Consider the following 17,848-nt stretch of genomic DNA (forward strand, 5'->3'; position numbering starts at 1 on the left):
TTCTTCAAAAGACACTTAATAATCTATTGAATAAAGAATTTATATACATTAGTGACTCTTTCACTGCAGCCTCTATTCTCTTTGTAAAGAAATTAGATGAAGAACTCTGATTCTGTGTAAACTACTGAGATCTGAACAGATTGACAAAGAAAGATTAATATTTCTTATCTCTCAACAATAAAACCCTAGCACAGATCAAACAAGCTTAATAATTTATAAAACTAGATATCATTACTGTGTTTCATAAGATTTGTATCACTGAAGAAGATGAATAGCTTATAGTATTTCAAACATGTTATGATCTCTTTGAATGAATAGTCACACTCTTGGAACTGACTAACACTCTCAGTACATTTCAGAAGTATATTAACTGAGTACTTCAAGATTTTCTTGATAAGTTTGTATCTGCTTATCTAGATAATATTCTCATCTTCACTAATGAATTCAGAAAAGAATATCAAGAATATATATGAAAGATATTATAATAACTATGAGAAGCAGAACTACTGATAGATATTGATAAGTATGATTTTGAAGTCAAGAGTATTAAGTATCTGAGTTTTATTATAGAAGCTGATAAGAAAATTTGAATGAATTCTGAGAAAGTCTTTATTATTCTTGAATGAGAAGCTCTGCATACTGTGAAAGATGTATAAAGCTTCATCAGATTTACTAACTTCTATTAACAATTTATATAAAACTTCTCAGATATCACAAGATCACTTACAGATCTTACTAAGAAAGACTCAGTATCTCAATGATTAGCAGACACTGAAGCTGCATTTATACAGATAAAGAAGATATTCATTAATATCTCTCTGCTGATAATATTTAATTCTGATTATAAAACAGTTATTGAAGCTGATTTCTCTGACTATGGAATAGAAGAAGTGATATTGTAATATGATAATAAAGATGTTCTACAATCATGTGTTTTCATATCTAAGAAACTGAGTCTCACTGAATACAATTATGAGATCTATGATAAGAAACTTCTCATGATTATATACTGTTTAGAAGAATAAGACTCTGAACTCTGAAGTATCTCTGAATTTGAGATAGTTATAGATTATAAGAATTTCAAATACTTCATAACTATCTATAAACTTACTGAATAATAGATACAATGATTTGAGTTCTTAAGCTGCTTTCATTTTATAATATACTATCATTCTGGCAGTCAGAACTTGATGACAGATACTCTCTCATAACAAGAGTAAAATATGCTATTCAATATAACAGATACTCACTGTATGAACTGAGAGAATCAGCTCTTGAATCTGAAGATACTAGTTGATTAAGATGAAACAGTTCATAGCACTATATATACTTCTTTAGTTAGAACTGCTATTAATATCTTCACTTTCTCTACACTGAATGAACTGTGATATACAGCAGCTCAGATGAATGAACTTCTTCAGATTTTTATCAAAACAGTATATTAAAGAGCACTATGATTTCTCTCAGAACTATGTATAAGAACTGATATCTCAGAATATTTAATTGATAATAATAACACTCTATAATTCTGTGAATGATACTGAGTCTCTCACTCTAAATTCTTACACACTCAGATAATATAAGAGATACATAATTTATATATAACTAATTATTCAGACTGTGAATAACTGTATAGAATGATCTTTTAAGAGTTCTACTGACCTGAGATATTAAACAGTATCAGACACTTTATCTGAAACTGTAATTACTGTTCTTCTATTATCTTATAAAAGAACTGTAGAAAAGATCTATTGAAATCACTCAATATCTCTAATAGAATCTGATAAGATATAGTAATTAACTTCACTATCAATCTATCTAAGAGTAAGAGTTGTAGAAACATTCTGATCATTGTGAATTGACTGAGTAAAGATATAATATTAAAATCTTGTGATAAGATAAATGCTGAACAAGTCACTGAAGCTTTTCTACAGAGTCTGTTCTATCAGATATATGAATTACTGAGATCTATAGTATCAGATCAGAGTTGTTAATTCATAAGCACTCTCTGAATAAGAATCTGTCAAGTTCTCAAGATTATATATCATCTATCAACTGCCTATCACTCTGAGACTGATGATATATAAGAACAGACAATTCAGATTATGAAGAATTATCTCTGTAAATTCTGTAATCACTTATAAGATAATTAATATAATCTTTTTCTACACACAGAGATTGCTATCAATGATTGAGATGTTATTTCAACAGATATAAGCCTGTTCTTTCTTACATACAGATATTATATGAAAGTGTTGAATCTTCTAAAGATTACACAGTTCACACTAAATTCTCACAGTTCAATTTAGATCACTGATAATATAGTAACAAAGCTCTGAGATACTTATAATTGAGCAGAGGTCTTGATGATAACTGTGAAATATGATTAAGAGAATCAAATCAATGTTCACTGAGATCTCACTGAACAATATAAGATAGAAGATCTGATATGATTGAATCTTAAGAACATACAAATCACATATTCATCTCATATACTAGATTACTGCTATATTAAGTATAAAGTAATAGCAGTTCTAGATAGTCACAACTATTATCTTGATATATTATCAGAGATTCATGATGTATTTCATACAAGCTTGCTCTGTCACACTGTCACTGATTCATTCTCTTCTCAACTGACTTCTAACTAACAGTTATCAGACATCATAGAAGAAGATAATAAGCTTGAGTGAGAGATTGAGAATATTCTCAATGAGAGACTTCACAGCTGCAGTCAGTAATATCTTATGAAATGAGTCAGCTACAATCAATTAATCTGAACTCTGAGTTCTGTGTTATCTGAAACAGCAGTTCTTGACTGATGAAAACTGCTTCTGAAAAGAGGGAACTAATGTAGTAAGCTGTGCCTGATCAATTATATAGACTATTCTGTTGCACTTCACAGATTTCAGTCACTTCATTCTCAAATATATACACTCTGATTCTCAGTCATTCTCAATTGCTGATCCTCAGCCGCTATGAAGGCGTATGCCCCGATTCTCAGTCATTCTTGATCACCAATCCTCAGCCACTATGAACACGCGTATATTCTTCCGCCCCGAAGCTCCACCGCATATGCCATCACATACACATATAAATATCCATCTCAATTGCTGATTCTCACACTTTCTCTTTCTTTCCTTCTCTAACATTTTTATCTTTGTTATATAAGACCTATCAATATAATACTGATCTATTCGGCGTAGGCCTCTTACACTTTATAAGTTAATAAGTTGATAATTTCAGTATCTCTTATACTCTTCTACAGTATATACACTCTTTTACAGCATGCTTCTCTGCAGCACTGCAGTGCTAACTTCTCAGCAGATAAAGATATCAGTGCTGAAGACCTCAAAAGTGAAGAATAAGTTTGATAAGAATGTAATTATTAGTGAGTAGATTCTGAGATTCTCTCTTTTTACTTTTTCAGTGAGCTGCAGTCTCATTAGAATAGCAGCAGTCTGCAGATTGATAATATTAATCTTTTTATTAATTTCAAATATCTCTTTTCTCTAATTATCTCAGGAATTTTATACTTATATAGTCTTATTAAACTTCTAAAAAACTCTTTAAGAGAAAATAGAAGAAGAGTGCTACAGAGCTCATAAGACATCAGCTTATTATTATGAGATTATCTCTAAAAACACTTCTTGAGAAAAAATGAGAAGTCTTAAGCAGCATTTCTTACTTAATGTCTCTGATATATAACAGAGTGATCTCTACTAGCTGTCTTATAGCTTACAATCTCTTTCTCAGCATTTTTCAAATACTCAAGTGATTCTCATAAATTCTCTGACAATGAATAATCTTCTCATTTAATAAGATATTGAAGCTTATCATAATATATTCACTTATTCAATATTTTCTTCACAAGATATTCAGTATCACTCTCAATCTCAATATTATTCAGCTGAGATAGCTTCACTTCAGAGCATTGCTTATAGAGCTTCAAATAGAAAATGTGAAAAACAGAATGAATTGATTTCAATTCTGAGAGTAATTTCAACTTATATATCTGCTTATTCACTACTCTTATTATCAGGAAAGATTCTAGTCATCACTCACTGAGCTTCTTACACAGTCTTATTATCTTGATATTCTTTGCTGAAAATAGTACTTGATTCTCTATCAAGAACTTCATTGAAAGATGTTTTCAATTATAGTATTCTATCTGCTCCTTCTGAGTACAGTGAATGCTTTTCACTATCTTCTCATGAATTTTATTTAAAAGTTTCAATCTCACTTTTACTTCTGACACTGAGAGATACTCTGTTCTCTGTATCTGTTCAACATTCTGACTGTCTATTTCTCTCTTTGAAGCATCATTCATGATGTCACTGAGTAATGAAGAATTATATTCATAATAAGCATAGAAAGAAGATATCTTTAAGATTGCATTCTTTGCATTATTATATGTGAATTCAGTGATTAGAAGATATTTGAGTCAATCATTCTGATAATATAAATAGAATGCTTAAAGATGCTATTCTAATATCTAGTTCTGGTGTTCAGTCTGATCATTTGTCTGCAGATGAAATGTGATACTGAGAAGACATTTTATTATAAGATGATAGTAAAAAGCTGATCAGTACTTGCTGATGAAAAGAGATTCTTGATCTGTTATTAATGATTTCAGAGTATCATGATCATGAATAATAATATCTAAAAACAGATCAGTTAATTCAGAGGCTTTAATCTTTTTATAAGTAGAAATATATTTTATCATCTTTATAAAACAGTTAATAATGATTAAAATTAAGTCATATTCTTTAACTCTTATTGACTTCAGCAGATTAACTATGAAATTCATCAATAGATTCTGTTATAAGTTCTTTAAGACAGACAGTGATATCAACTCACTGTATTACTTATACTGCAGAATCTTTATTCTTTAACAGATATTATAAGTCTTAACATACTCTTTAACATCTGCTCAGAGCTTGTCTTAAATATATTTATATTTTAGAAGCTTCTCAGTCTTCTCTAATCTGAAGTGTTCTATATGAGAATTATTATAATAAATTCTTAATAACTTCTAGCACACTGCTCTACTACAAGAGATGAAGACTGAATTATTCAGCAGTAGAAGTTCATATTCTTCTAGTTATCAGTAACTTAATTTCTTAGCAGCACTGCTCTGCTCAGAGTCTGTTTCTTTCAAATTTGAACTAGATTCTTTCTTCTTCAACTTCTGAATTCAAGCTGCAGTAGAGACATTTCTCTTCTATAACTTATCAATGAATTTAAAAAGTAGTTGAGTTGAAAGATTATAGACTGTTTTATTCTTTATCAATTTAATAATAGTAAGATATGATATGAGAAGCTCATGATCTTCTGTGTCAGTTCTCTGTAGAGACTCAGATTTTCTTTCATCTTCTATACTGAGTCATACAGCTGTCTTACTGATACTGTTCTCAAGCTTCAGATAATCTTAATTCTCTGCAGTCAGCTTCTTCTGCAGTGATGACAGAGATTCTTTTATAGAATTCTTCTTCACATCAATGATATTATAATTGAGCTGTTTAGACAGTGTATCATTGAGATTAAGCTGATCTGAACAGTATTGAATATAGAAATTATACTCTGAAAGCAGCTCTGCTCATCTGACTTAATGTTCTGTTAAGCTCTTTATTATTAAGAAGTAATGCAGATTTGTATAATTAGTGAGAACTTACACTGAGTACTTACTAGTCTGAAGATAATATCATCAGATCTTAAAGAATTTAATAATTACTAATATCTCTTAATTATGAGTATCATACCTTCTCTATGTGAGTGATAACTTCTTGAAGAAGAAGGTCACTGATCTTTATTCACAGTGTCTTATAGACTCTGTGAAAAAGTCTTCTCTTACAGACATTTCATTATCTGTATTCTCAGAGATGATTATTCTCTGATTCTTTCAGTGTTGAAAGGTCTCTGATATTAACTGTGAAAAGATTTCACAGATCTTATTTCTGAATACATCAGTCTCACACTGACTGAGTAAGTCAGAATTAAAGTGATTCAGCATTGTAATATCTGTAAAAGCTTGTTTCAATTCTGCAAATATCTGCATGATGTCTTGAGTGAGAGTAAACAGTTCTATCTTTCTGTCTTTCACACTTCTCTTTAACAGATCCGTAAGAGAAACAGTTATCTGTAAATATGTATAGATGAATTGTCTGTAGAAATTTATAAATTCTAAAAATATCTGCATCTCACAGTATATCTGCAGCATCAGTCAGTTCTTAATAATGAAGATCTGACTTCTGTTCATTGAAATGTCATTCATCTCAATAATATAATCTAAGAAATCAATCTTCTGTATGTAGAATAAGTATTTTTCAGTATTTATATAGAGTTAATACTGTCTCAAGTCACTGAATACTTCTCAAACATGAGTATCATATTCTTTCTCTATTTTTGAGAAGATTAGAATGTTGTTCAAGTAGACTGACCGTGTGACCGTGTCTGGGACCAGGACCAGATTTTTTGATAGTCTCATTACCAATTCGACTGATCTCATTACATGGTTTTAACATTAGATAGTAGTCTCATACTGTCTCAGTGAGACTTACTGTCTACTCTTGTCACATTTTCCAAATAAGATCATGATTTCCACTTCTCAATTTAAATTATTTTTATTACTTTAAATGACTTTAAATCTCATTTGAGTGTTATCAAAAAGTGTTACTTTTTAAAAAATTAAAAATAGTCTAAAAAAAACCTTAAAATGTCTAAAAATAGTAACTTTATGCCAAGAATGAGACTAAATGAAATCAAATGAGACCACTTTCTCATTTTTTTCAAGTCATGGTTCCATTTTAAGATCTGATATATAGTCACTTTACCTGTTTTTTTAATAGCCAGTCCCCGCGGGATTCACGCCAAGAAATGTATGGGACCAGATCAAATGAAATCAAACGTGAAATTCATGATCCCAGCGGCCAGTCTATGTTCAAGTATACTATATAGAAGATATTGACAAGGCTCTGCAGTGTCTCATTTATATAAATCTGAAAGCTGACTGAAGCATTATAAAGATTAAAAGATAAAACAAGATATTCAAAATTACTGTACTTGATATAAAAAGCTGTTTTTCAAACATCATCTTCATTAACTCTGATTCTATGATAGATATCTCATATATTAATCTTTGAGAATATCTTTGCTTCAGATAATTAATCAATCATCTCATCAATTAACAGTAATGAATAGTAATTCTTAACTATCATCTTATTAAGGCCTCTGTAGTCTACACATAGATATAGTCTATCATTCTTCTTAGATATAAAGAGTATAGATGTCTCTGTTAAACTCTTTAATAAGTATATTCAGTTCTTTGATTACACTTTCTCAAGATATTTGCACAGAACATTCAATTCCTTTACAGACAAGTTGTAAAGAGACTTATACAGTATCATTACATCATCTTTAAGATGAATCTTATATTATATCTTAATATCAGAAAACTTTGCTACTTCTCTTTCTGAAAAGATATTTTTATAACCTGTAAAGAGATATCATGTACATTCATCTTCAATGATGAATACTGCTGCTAATCTTACAGTGAGAATGATGACTTCTTCATCTATTTCTAAGTCTCAATCACCTGCTATGTAGTATATCAACTCTATCTTTTTCTCAAGATTCTTCTAATGAAACTCTTTAGATTTCTCTATCACTGTCTCTTTATTAGTGAGATAATACTGTCACACCTGAGTGACTCAGTCAATGAGAGAATTGTTTTCTCTCAATTATGAGAGATTTAAAATGATGTTCTCATCTATAATATTAACAGTGTGAAGAAGCAGACTACTCTTCTTGAAGATTTCTTCTAAGTCTGTGATCACATACTTTGCTTAAATTATGTTGAAACAGTGATACTTTATTTTATCAGTAAATTTTATATAATCTGATAAGTCTATCTTCTTTCAATTCTTCATTAAAGAAAAGAATAGAATATATAGTTAATATCTATTCTAAAGTCAAGTAGATATCTTACTGATATCTTCTTATTCAGAGTATTTATTATGATTATAATATAAACTCAGAGATGTGAGAATTATTAATTCTTTATTTCTTTCACTTCTTTATCTTCTGTAAATACATTTATCAGAAGAGAAGTTAACTTTAGAAAGATATCTTCTCAGTTTCTTCTCTTCTTTAGCTTCTTATAATTACTAGTATAGTGATTATCAGCTCTGCAGTTAAAATAGAGATCTTTATCAAATCTTTTTTAATATTTCTTCATAGTGAGTGAAGAATCAGAATACTTGAAATTCTTCTTTACTTTCTTCACACTGAAGCTGTCATAGCATTATTTAGATTCTATTATTGATTACTTAGAAGAGATCTTATTAATCTTTTTTTCAGAGAATTGATTATTTAAATAGATCTGAGAAGTCAGGTTGATAAGCTCAGTATAATTAATTAATTCACTCTGATACTATGATATTATTATCTGTATCTTATGAGTCAGCTTTGTGAGTGTAAGAAATCCCGCTTCTCGCGGATCCTTTACCCCTATTCCTATCTCTCGCGTAACCAATAGGGCTAGCGGCCCTTGGCTACACACAACTATATAGACTGAAGTTCGCGAATACTATTCACAACTCAGCTTGAATGCTATTATACATTTGATCTCTACATTTTATCTTCTTATTATGAACACTTCTAGTAGTTAACAGTATATATCATATCAAGCTGCAAACATCTGAATAATTGTCTGTGAGCACTTATTCTTATATTTCAAGCTCAGTCAGTCAGTAATCATCTGTTATAACTGAAAGAACTAGAAACTTGTATACTTCAATTCCTGTGAACTCTACTGCAGACACTCAGAAGCAGTCATCTGAATCATAAATAACCTCTATAAAAGAAGTCTCAGAGAACTTATCAATCACTCACAGAACATCATTCTCTGCATCTGTGACAGAGAAACTCTCTGAACTCATGAATAAATCAATCTCAGTGAAGAACATTCTTAAACATCTTCTGCAGAATCAAGCTATTTTTCTATAAGAAATGCTTACTATCTGCAAACACTCTTGAACTGAGTCTCTAGACATGATCTTCAGAGATATCTATGAACTGAAAAGAAACTTTCTTAAACTGTGATCACTTAAGGTCACTTATCAAATCACAATCTATAAAAGCTTTTATGAGTTTATATTTGAAATTGACTCACAAGCTCAGCTGTGTGATATGAAAGATGAAGAAACTGTTATCTATATAATAACAGATCTTTATTACACTGAAGTCAAGAACTGGCTGAATTATCTAGAAAATGATTATAAGAGATCTCACTGATCTGTTCTTAAGATCTATCTAGAGAATAAGTTGAGAGACTCTGTGAGCTGAATAGAGAACATCTGAACTACAATCATCAATATTAGAAAAAGAGGTGAGAAATCTGATGAAGACTACTTGCAGTGCTTTATAGAATTATGATATGAATTGAGACCTGTGAAAACAGGGCTCTGAAACAAGATCTGAATAATGATATTTATAAAGAGACTGAGTAAAGATATGCAGAACAAGCTCATTGAGCAAGGCTCTAAGCTCTTGACTCTGAAGAAACTAATGACTCTCATTCATCACTTACAGATCACTGTAAGAGTTACAGATCTGTGAAGAGTGAATCATTGACTGATCTCATAAGAGCCAGAACAACAGAGAACAGATTTGTCAGAAAAAGATGATAAGATATAGAGAGATTCATATCTGACTACTGAGCAGAGAGAAAGAGCTTTATAAGCTTCTGTAAACAGAGTATATAACAGAGAGATCAAGGAAAAGAAACTCTATTTTATCTATTCTAAATCAGAACATCTCTGCACAAACTGTTCAGACAAATTAAAATAGAAATTTGAGAAGTTATGAACAGAGTCAGTAACAGCCTTCTTAAGAGTCTTGAAGCTGATATCTGAATCTGTTGCTCTCTCAATGAAAATACTTGCTTACAGAGAGAGATCACACTACAGTACTGCTGTCTTACAAGTATAAGAAGTATTGATAAACTCAGGATTCCAGGTCACTGTGATGTCTCTAAAGCTCACAGAGTGAATGAGCTGAAAGATGAAAACTGAGAACCTGCTCTTATAATAAGCAGAGTATGAGAACTCAGATCTAAGAGCTGAGAGACTCATGAGAGTCATCTTTGAATTGCAAGATCTCTCTGAAATTTGAAGAAGATTTACAGAAACTATGATTATTATGAATATCACAGATAACATGTACTTAAGACTTGCATGACTTCAAAGACACAATTCATACATAGCTATTTATAAGTCAGGTTTATACTTCTGATCAGTGTTGACAGACTCACTTATAAAGATAGAATCAGTTAATGCTGCAGAGTTAATTAGAGAAGATAAGCTCATCTATGTAATGATCTTATAAGTGTCTGAGAATCTCACAGTCATGAAAACTGAGCTTCAGATATCAGAGAAATATCAAGATCTCACAGAGATATTCAGCTCAGCAAAGACAGCTGAGCTTTCTTCTCACTGTGAGAAGAATCTGATAATAGATTTGATAGAAGAGTAGAAATCCTTCTGAGAATCAATCTATAAGCTCTGTTATTATGAGACAGAGGTCTTGTAAACCTATGTGAAGAAGAATCTGAAGAATGACTTTATCTGATCTTCACAGGCCTCTGTGAGAGCCTCTGTAATATTTGTGAAGAAGAAGAATGAAGATCTCAGATTGTGTGTAGACTACTGTGATCTGAACTCTAAGATAACAAAAAGCTGCTATTTTCTATCTCTGATCAAGAATGTGATCAACTGTCTTATGAAAGCTATTATATTCATATAACTGAATGTGATCAATGTATATACATGACTGTGAATATAATTTAAAGATGAATGAAAGACTGTCTTTAGAACTACACTGAAATTGTTTAAATATCTAATGATGTCTTTTGATCTGACTAATATCTCTGCAGTATTTCAGTCTTTTATCAATAAAATACTTTGTGTATATCTGAATGTCTTCATGATAATATATCTGAATAATGTGATAATGTACTTTATAAAGAAGAAAGAACACACTGAGTATATACAAAGTGTGTTGAAGATCTTAGATGAGACAGAACTGTATATTAAGCTTGTAAAGTGCAACTTCAGTGTCTACTGAATTAATTTCCTAGAATATGTAATCACTGCAGATGATATTCAGATGAAACCTTTATAAGTTAAGACTATTCTATTATAACTGAAGTTAACTAGTATTCATGAGATTCAGATCTTTCTGAGCTTTGTGAATTTCTATAGATAGTTTATCTTTGTATTTATGAGAATCTTCTTAACTCTTATAGATATGCTGAAGAGTGAAAATAAGAAGAAGTCATTCTATAAACAGAGAATAAAAAGATTATTAAGAAGAGAGAACTGTGAGAACTTTCTTATTTCAGAAGCTCACAGAGTCTTTGTAAGATTAAAACAGATATTTATAAATACAGTGATACTGTTTCACTTTAATTTCTTGCTCTTAATCAGATTGAAGATAGATATCTTCTTCTTTGTAATTTCAGAAATAGTCTTATAACTATAGTTAAATGAGAACTGAGTTTCAGTGATCTTTTTCTTACAGAAGATGTAACTTACAGAGATTAACTATAACATTTATAATCAAAAGCTTCTTATGATAGTGGAATTCTTTTGTCACTGATGTCACTACTTCAAGGGCCTTGCAACAGTGATTACTATTAGAACTGATTATAACAGCTTATAATAGTTTGCTTTAATCAAGAAACTCTTGCAGTGACAGATTTACTGAGCTCAGAGACTGAGTGAGTTCTGATTTAAGATAGAATATATTAAGAGAACTAAGAACTCAGTGAACAGACTCTCTTACAGATCAGACTATATTAAGAAGATCAGAATGACAGATACAGAGAGACTAGAGAAGATAGAAAAGCTTTACAGAATGCTCAGACTGAGTGTTATAAAGAGATTGACTGAAGAGTCTTTCAATTCTCTGTGAGAGAAGAGAAGAGAGAGAGGAAAGAAGTCTATATAACTACTCTCTATAACACTGAGAGTCAATACTCTGAAGATCTCTGTGAGAATTCTTGAAGAGAGTATCTATAATCTGAAGAGTTTGTGAGCTTTGAGAAGTGCTGTGAAAGACCTGATATAAGAGAAAACAGAGTATAAGTCTTTGTAAGATCTTCTATTCAGATTGTCTGAACTGTAACTGAAGAATGAATATACTCAGTATATTCAGAAACTGCTCATGACAGAGATCAATTCTGCAGAAATAAAGAGTTAAAGAGACTTAAATAACCTCTTGTAAAGAGAGAGCTGAATTTATGTATCTATGAATGAGTTTCTATGTGTAGAACTTATTAAAAGGCATCATGACTCTTCTCTAGTAGGTCATTTTACAGATACTAGAACTCATGAGTTGCTTATAAGAAAATACTTCTGACTGAAGATGTAAGAACTTATGAAGAAGATAGTGAATTCTTGTACTATTTATTAGGATTTGTAGATAGTATAATTCAGGTCATATGAAGAACTTACTCCTCTACTCATCTCACAGAAACCTTGAGAACAGCTAGAAATGAATGCTCTTGTGAGTCTCTCTGAAAGCAAGGATATATATAATGCCTGCTTTGACAGTGTGCTGGTGATAGTGAATTACTTCATCAAGATGACACACTTTATACTCACTCATAAGAACTTGAAGTCAAAGGATTTGACTTATATCTTTATCTGCAATGTGATTCAGTTGTATAAGTTATCTGTGAACATTGTCTCAGACAGAGAATCAATCTTCATAGAAGAGTTCTAGTCTGATCTGATAACTATACTGAAGATCTTGTAAGATCTAAGCACAGCTTTTCATTAACAGATAGATAATCAGACAGAATATCTGATGAATATATTAAAACAGTATCTGTAATACTTTGTCAATTATAATCAGAATGACTGAGTGTATTGATTATCACTTATGAAGTTTGTGTATAACAACTCAAAGTATGTCAGCACAGATAAAACCCTCTTTGAGATGCTCACTGAGACTCATTCATAGATGATCTTGATGAACCTGTGAGAGTACACTATAGAGTGTGATAATGCCTGTGAACAGGCTGAGAGAATTCAGAAGATCTGGAAGAAAGTCTGTAAATTCTTGAGAAAGACTCAAGAGTATCAGAAGAGATACTATAACTTCAAGCACATTGTGAAGAGTTTTAAGAAAGATAATAAAGTCTGACTGAGTCTAGAAAACATTATTATATAAAGATCTAGTAAGAAGCTGAATCTCTTACAGATAGAATCTTATAAGATTATAAAGAAAGTTAGCTCACAGTTCTACAGATTGAAACTGTTATCTGAGTTGCAGATATACAATATTTTTCATGTCTCTTTACTCTGTGAATATAAGGAATTCTTAGAAGAGAATTCTGAGACTCATCACTCTGTTTATGAAGTACTAGAAAGTGAAAGAGAATATCAGATTAAAGAAATTATTGACTCAGAGAAGTGAGATCACAAGCTCTGATTCAAGATTCAGTGATAAGAGTATTCTGACAAGATGAATGAGTTCACTTGAGAATCATCTAAGCAGATAAGATATCTGCAGAAGCTGAGACATGACTTTCATACTATGAATTCTGATAAGTCAGAATGATGCAGTCTTTACTAAGAACCTGATTATAATAAAGATATTAATACTGTTATTTGTGAACTCTAGTTTATAAGATAATGAGTTTCTACTGAGATGAACAGTCTACAGTGTATGAAAGAGAAGAAGAAATCATGTTCTTATTAAGCTAAAAAATAAGAAAATAAACAGGGCTGTGAACACAATTTGAAGATTAATAAAGAAAAAATAAAGAAAACTCAAACTTATATTTTCAACATCTGTGACACTCAATTCTCTCACAACTATCAATTTCTCTCTTTAAAGAAGTAGAGAGTATTATACTTGTGATACAGATAATTATTGCATTTGACATGAAGACTGTCAGAAATACACAGACTTCAGAGAAGTCAGACATCAGAATACACACAGTTGTAGCAGAGTCTTGAGAACTGACTGTCTGTATGTATAATCAGATACTTCTTATGAAGCTGTATCTGCTCTCTCAGTTATACTGAAGTATTCAGCCTGAAAATAATTGAGATATGAAGAGAGAACTCATCTGTCTAGATTAACTCTCATCATGAATTCATAATATTTACATTATCTTGATTACTCAGATTTTATGAGTATCTGAGAACTCATCTTCTATTAACAATGAGATTATGAAAATGCGCCGCAGCATGAGAATCATTGATAGAGAACCTAGATATATTCATATATACCTGGTCAGAGATTGTATGAGCAGAGAGAGAGTGATTGTAGGCCTGTGAGACTGTAGAAGATACTGACAACACTGAGAGCTTCATAAGAACTGTTAGCTAGAGTCTGTAAGAAATTACTTATGAGAAGACTTACAGCAAAGAGAGGGACTGTGCTGCTTGAAGCCAGGAACTGGCCTGAGGAAGGCAGAGAGTTGACTGCTGGCCTGAAGATCGGGTGCAGTAACAGAGCTGAGAGAGATAAAGGCACAGTTATGAATGATGATGTCTCTGCTTTATCAGTCAGTAAAAAGTGATCAGAGAAGTTGCAGAGACACTCATAAGAAGCTCAGCAGTAGTCAGATATTGTTGTGAAGATATTGAAATTGAAAAATTTTTATTCTTGAGAAGTTCTTGAATCAATATGTGAACATTGTTAGAAACACTCTCTCTCTGTTATCTGAGTGAAAACACTTTATAAATGAACAGAAATACTCACAGTTTATAAGAATGAAAGCTGTTATAGAAAAAGAGAAAAGAAGATAAAGTTTTACAGACAGATCTGAGATATTTATACTACTCTAGAGAGATTTATTTATACTGTGAGTGATTCTGTGAAACAGTCAGATCACTCTAGTAAATAAGAGTGATTATGAATTACAGATCTGAATCTTTCTATATAACTACAAAGAGTGATTACAGACTGCAGATATCTTGATTCTACAATTCTACAGAGTTAATGAAAGAATAGAAAATTTCTCACAATTCTACAGTGTCAAAGAACAATGATTTATAAGAATGAGTGAAAGATTAACTTGTAAATGTTTCTCTTTGATGAGAGTGATCTTACAGAGAGTGATTTATCTGTGAGATAAATCTGTGTAATGATCACACAAGAATCTCATGAAAATGATTGAGAGTCAACTGAAACTCTTCTGTATGAAAGATATAAGATGAATCTGTGTGATAGTCAGAGAAGAATCTGTAGATTATAAAGAATCTTATGAAATAAGAAACTGAGTGACAGACTCTTTTCTCTTTATAATAACAAGGGATTTTTTCTCACTGAGATTTTTTATAGATGTGAAGCATTTTTAGTGAGTATCACTGCAGTGCTGAGCTGACTATAAAGTCACTCAGTGAAAGACTTCATGGACAAAGTCTTAGAGAGAGAGAGATATGTAAGAAATCTCACTTCTCACAGATTCTTTATCTCTATTTCTATCTCTTGTGTAATCAATAGGGCTAGCGGCCCTTGACTACACACAACTATATAGACTGGAGTTTGTGAATACTATTTGTAACTCAGCTTGAATGCTATTATACATTTGATCTCTACATTTTATCTTTCTACTGTGAACACTTCTAGTAGTTAACAGTACATATCACATCAAGCTGCAAACACCTGAATAATCGGCTGCGAGCACTTATTCTTACAGTGAGATAAAGCTATGTCTTTAATTAATTCAAATTATCAGTTAATTTCTCTCAATATTCTTCAAATCTTGCATTGAAATTGAAAGAATTCTTATTATTTCATTAATATAATAAGTTGAATCACTGTATTACTATGAAGCTGCAGTTGCAGTAATCTTTAATTTAATTTAGTAAAAGATTCTTGAATTCTTCTCAAGTCATTGCAGTATTAGTACACTTAAGCTCTCTCTTCTTAGTGACTCAAGTAGTTGCAGAGATATCTTCAAGGAGATTGACAGTGTATATTACTTATATCTCATGAGTATTATACTAGCTCAGATTAAGACAGAATTTCTGTTCAAGAGTATAGATAAAGCTGTGAAATTCAGATAATATATTTCTCTTATATCTCAGATAATCTCTGACCTTGATCTCTCTATCTTCATAATAGATGTAGATGTGTAGAGACTGTAACAGTGATAAAGCAGTTAAAGAACTCATATCAAAGTATGCAGCAGATTCAGAAATCTCAGATTTCTGTCAGAGTAGAGATATACACACTCTAAGAAATGATATGAAGTTTCTCTCAGAGAGTGAGATTAAGTCAGTCTCAATATAGATGTATGAGATCATATCAGTCTGTTAGAGCTTGACTGATTAAAACTTATAATCAGATTAAGTAATTCAAATTGTAATATAATAGAACTGAAGTAATGACTAGTCAGCAGTATTATATAGAGATAGTTATTTAAGAAGCTGTATAAGTGAGCTTGACTATCTTACTTAAATATCAAGCTTGTAGACTACAGAGTTATTGCAAGAATATCAAAGATATAATACTTAGTATACTAAAAAGATTGTATGAGAAACATAGTAACTCTTGTATATATTTCTGTAGAAGAAAAATGAATCACTGACTTCTTTTATAAAGAGTGAGTTGATTTATTCAGATGGCTCAAAAAATGAGAACTTGAATAGATTAGGCGCAGGCATTGCTTATACTGAAGATAATATCAATTTTATCTCAGATTTCTGGAATATAGGCTCTGAATGTGAAGTCTTTGATGCTGAACTATTTGCAATAGTGAAAGCTTTCAAACTCATTGAAATAAAATCTCATAGAAGAGGAAATTGTTTGAAAGAGGCATGGATATTCTCTGATAGTCAAGCTGCTTTAAAAAGACTTAGAAATAGTCAGATTCATAATGATCAAATGAATCTTGAACTGATCTTAAACTCTGTTTTGAAAATTCAAAAGAGAAGAACATCAAAGCTGATTATTCATCTGCACTGGGTTCCTGCTCATATGAATATTCATGACAATGAATTGGCTGATTCAGCTGCAAAAAAGAGTGCAGAATTAGGCAGATCTATTCAAAAAATTGTGTCCTGGTCTTTTATAAAGAGAAAAATAAAAGAATCTTATTTACACAAGTGGAATGAAAGCTGGCAGAAACAAAAGAAGAGTATATATTATTCAAGATTTGAAACAAAGCCCAAGTGGAAATCTTGTTCAATCAAATGTAAAAAGAAAATATTCTCATCTATAATACAGCTGAAACTAGGACATGGCTATTTCAAATCTTATATACAAAGATTTGATGATAGATTTGAATCAATAGAATGCTCATTCTGTAATACAAATGAGAATCCTGAGTATATTGTAATGCACTGTGCATTATACAATAGTCTCAGAGCCAGATTGAAAGAGAAGTATGATCTAAATCAATTAAATATGAGATTCTTATTCTCAACTGAGACAGGAATTAAATACTTAATAGACTTTCTATCAGAAACTCAAGCAGCTACAAGAAAATGGCTAAATTCAGAATTATCTGAATATGAAGAGGAGGAAATCAACCAGATATAGTCTGTTAAAACAGCTATATACTATCTTTTAATAATTTGTTTTGTTACAGTCTTTCTTTATTTTATCTTTTTTTCAATTTCTTTCATCTATCTATTTAATGTGTCTATCTTTAAGACTGTGTTCTCTTTTCCTTTGTCATGATATTATCAAATGATTTCAAAGTATGAGATGATGTTAAAACACTGCAATTTGTAAACAGTTTTTGTATTCTGGGCTGGAATTTTCTGATTTTGCATATCTGGAATTGATGAATGTATAATAGTTAACTTTACAGATATAGGAA

The sequence above is a fragment of the Blastomyces gilchristii genome (genome assembly GCF_000003855.2).
Source record: "Blastomyces gilchristii SLH14081 genomic scaffold supercont1.2, whole genome shotgun sequence".
NCBI lineage: Eukaryota > Fungi > Ascomycota > Eurotiomycetes > Onygenales > Ajellomycetaceae > Blastomyces > Blastomyces gilchristii.